Source organism: Octodon degus, unplaced genomic scaffold (assembly GCF_000260255.1).
Source record: "Octodon degus isolate 3935 unplaced genomic scaffold, OctDeg1.0 scaffold00007, whole genome shotgun sequence".
Taxonomy (NCBI): domain Eukaryota; kingdom Metazoa; phylum Chordata; class Mammalia; order Rodentia; family Octodontidae; genus Octodon; species Octodon degus.
Window position 1 is genome coordinate 2712601 of NW_004524583.1, and position 4248 is coordinate 2716848.

At 34.4% G+C, this 4248-nt stretch overlaps 1 pseudogene; it reads right to left on the minus strand.

Moving 5' to 3' along the window:
• Positions 1 to 3379: 3379 nt before the first annotated feature.
• LOC105743810 overlaps positions 3380 to 4248 on the minus strand; it is an 8294-nt pseudogene continuing 7425 nt past the window's right edge.

Genomic DNA, 4248 nt, shown 5'->3' on the forward strand with positions numbered 1-4248 from the left:
AAATAAAATCATTTAGTAATAGTAGTTGACAATATAGGTTGGTAGGGTATTCATATTATGATGATGTATTATGGTGACTGTAAAAAACTTTTCTTTAATGCTTATTCTGTTACTATAGCACATCCCAGCAGCCTTTGCTGCTAATAGCCAACAGCCTCTTGTCAGTGTCAGCCATGTGGATGAGTCACAGCCACTGCATGACCAATTTGTTCCCTGTGAAAGACTGAGAGGATGTTTTCTCTCCATGTGACTCTTCTTAAGCATACCCTACATCCTCGATCACTTTCCTCTGTGGCCCCTTAATCTCCTAGATCAGAAAATTTGGGATACCACTGAGTTACAGCATGTTATAGTACAGGTTCTCTTGTGTCCTGAGTCCTCACTGACCTTGAAGGGCTTGGGCCAAAATGTTGGCTATCCTTGTAGCCCTTCTTTTTCTCTAATTTTTTGGCCTGAAAACTTAAGTTGTTAACCCTCCAGAAGAGAAGCTTAGTGATATTATTACCCTAAAACATAGGCTGTTGAGCCTAACATCATTATCTGTCTGAATGGCAAATGCCTTAGATATAACATGGAATAGGTATTTTCCATCAATCATTGATATGCTCAACTTTAAATCTGTACAGAATGTGAAAAAAAATTTTTAAAGTAAAAATAAAAAAATAAAATAAAATAAACTCTAACATAAATATGAGTTTCACAAGTCATATATTTTTAAAATTTTAAATTGTCCTTGTATTTGCAAGCAAAGCTTCATTTGGTCTGCTATGTTGTTATTTTTGATGTAATCCTTTATTCTGATTTTTTGTGTTTTATTTAGGTTATTTGTGTATATATTAGTGAGGCTGTATTGTTTTTCTTTTCCTTTGTTATGATGTTAGTTAGCACATATTTTGCATTTGTATGCCACTCTCAAACTCATTCTAATATTTCTAATCTTTCATTAAATTTCCCATAGAGCTGAGCTATAAGGCATGGTAAAGCAGTAGTTTATGGCCAGATGGTGGGTCCAGGGTTATATGTATTTACAGAGTTTCAAACTTTATTGGGGCAGCCAGCTGTGTTGCAACTAAAAATTGAATAGTCCAGATTGTCCTGAAAGTAAAATAAAAATAATAATTCTTTTATTGCATCATTTTAGAAAGAGGCTTTATAAAAGAAAATTAATTTGTATTATTTTCACCAGGGTGTCTTATTTTTGTAAAAGTTACATTAAATGAACAGGAAATAAAAAAGGTCTTGGGTTTAAGTGGTTTTTAATGCAATCATTCTTGTATTGTAGTGTTGTAAACATTGACTTTTTTTCTATGCCTTTTTCTTTCATTTCAGAGCATTTTCATTTATGAGAACTAAACTGAATGGGGAAAATGGTTCAAATTGTTAGAAATGTTTTAATATTTAAATACTGTTACATGGAAAATAATAAAAGTTAAATGTGTACCTCTGTAAAGATTTAAACTTGACCAGCCTCCGGGACTTATAGTGCTCTCAAAACCTCACTGGAGACCTACAGAGATGGCATGCCATGTAGTGCATTGTGGATTTCACACTTGCACTGATTTGCACGTGAATCACATTTCTGCTTCTTACTAACTTCAAAATCTTCAGGACATTGGTTAATCTTTTTTCAAAGTCAGTTCACTATCCCTACATAAAAAGCAAAATATCTAACCATAGGTTACTCTACAGATAAAATGATGCAATACATGAAAATCTCATTCCCTGTGTGTACTCCATACATAGGGTGACTGTCTCCTCAATTGACTTAAACACTAAAACTTCATCAATGTACAGATATAGGTTTAATGTATGTCTTTCTCTTTGTTGGACCTAGTGCGCTTCCTGAACAGATCTAAAGTAATATCATTTATTTACACATTTAAAGAAATATGTTGGTCTAGTATTTCCCAAAGGAGACTTTTGTAGATGGAAGTCAACAATGAAGAAAGCAGTATACTAAGGAAAAAAAAATGGGTAAACTGAGTGATTGAAAGAGTATGAAAGAAATAAGTTAGTGAGGTACTGAAACTATAGGAACTATAGGAAGTGCTAAAGGTTAAAGAAAGAAAAAGAACTGGAGAAAAAGTATAATAAACTTACTCTACCTTTTCTCACCTTCACTAGGGACAAGGACAATGAAAAGTCACAAAGGATCCTTTATTTGGCCACTAGACACTGAGCTGGTATAGAATAGATTAAGATTATTGTTTCCTAATATGCAAAGTGAAAATATGTGCCCGACATTTAGTAGGTTCTCAATGAAACTATTATTTAAATCATTATGAGCCAAGAAAAGAAGTTAGTGCTTTCATTTTTTAAGAGCTTATAATGATATTTTTGTTAGTAAGCCGCTATTATCTAGTGAGTTTTCAAAAAACGGAGGACCACAAGAGCTAATTTCCTTGTCTAGAATAAGCAAGGAAGCTACCATGAAGGGAGAATAGAAATCTGAGTTTCATTGCCCTACACCTAGGATGCGCGACAATAGTCCTAAAAACTGGATCACAAAACGTGAAAATTTCAAGTCTTTACTTGAAAAACACTGGGACTTAAATTAACCACCAACTCCATTTAAAATGCTTTGTTCTTTCTCTCCAATTCTTTCAGTTATAAAAATGCATCCTTAAACCAATATTAAATATAGTGGTCATCTTTATGTGTTTTACAGTGGGCAGTAAAAATGCCCTACAATTGAGATATTATATAGTGGGTTTTTTTGAAACTTAAAGAAAAAATTTATTGAAGATCTGAAAACCAATTCCTAAAAGACTGACTTTTTCAGAAAACTGTAGCTACACAATGCATTGCCTTTATCATGTTAAAAAAGTGCATTAGATACAAATACAAAAACTGTTAAACAATTCATCATCCTTCAACAACCTGAGCAAAGGTAAAATGCCTAAGGAACAACATTGATGACTTGTAAAGGAAGGACTCTTTAAGCACCATTTAAAAAAAACAAGAGCACCAATGGATGTATGTGTTCAGTTATGTACACTGAATTGGACCTTTGGCACTAGGAATCAGAGCATTTTATCAAAGAGCATTAACACATATTATAAAAGTGCGTGGTGTCAAAGGAATAGAACCACCAGCATTCAAAAGCAGCTTTGTCAACTAGGCAATAAAATGCTCCACCATGTCTCTCTGTTGTCCATCACTGAATACACTGGTAGCAACTTTGAAATGAAAAAAAAAAAAAAAAAAAGAAAGAAAGAAAAAGAAAAAAGAGACTGTAACAGCTTTTATTTTCTGTTTAAATCAAATAAAATAAACATCAACTCTTATATACTAACATCTTCAAAGTACATCATTTGTACAAGAGAAAGACTAGGAACAAAAACATGTTGACAGAGATTCAAACATTGGTGAATGCATCTCACTCTGATTTCCGATGGTACTTGGGAGGGGCCACTTCATAATCACTGGCACTAAACAAAGTTGCCAAATTCTTCACCAGATACTTGAGGAAATCATGAAGATAATTCAGTAATAAAGCAAGGCTCTTCTCATCCAGAGGTGTATAAGCCAACATTGCTCCAATTTGTACAAATAATCTCAGTAGATGTGGTGCTTCATACACCTGACATGGGTATGCAGCAAGGATCTCAGAGAACTGCTGTCTCTCAAATTTGTAGAGGAGCTGAGTGCCCAGCATCATGCTGAAATATTCTTTTATCCCTGCTACAATCTCATTAACAGCATACTCGTTATTATCTGTGTTTCCTCCAGATTTCTTATAATTTGCATAGTCTTCTAGAATGGAGTCCACATTCTTCTAGAAGGAAGGAAAAAAGCTGTTTCTGTCTGGTAAGTAGGTCTGAGTCAACAACAAGCCATGGCTTTAGCTCTTCAGGGATCTTTAACTTCAACTCTATTCACAAATGTTTCTTCATTTTCAACAGTAGTATCAACCTGGGCCCTCTTCCCAGGAGGCTGAGGTGTCTCACTGATACTGCCACTATGTCCATTACCAGGGTTTTGGTTTGTTGTGTTTACTTTTCATTTCAACATTTTTCTATTGCAGAGCAGATGTCTTCTTTCCTGGAGCAGCCCCTCTCATCTTTCCCTCTGCGTGTTGCTCCTGATTGGCCTTTTGAATTTCACGCTGTTTCTGCAGATCGGTATCCACATACTTGAGCACTCTGCTTTTTGGTTTTTTTTGTTCTTTTCAAAGTTTTATTGATAAACATATAACAATGAGACAGTTTCAAATCAAATCGAAAGTACAGTTTCAACAAATAATAC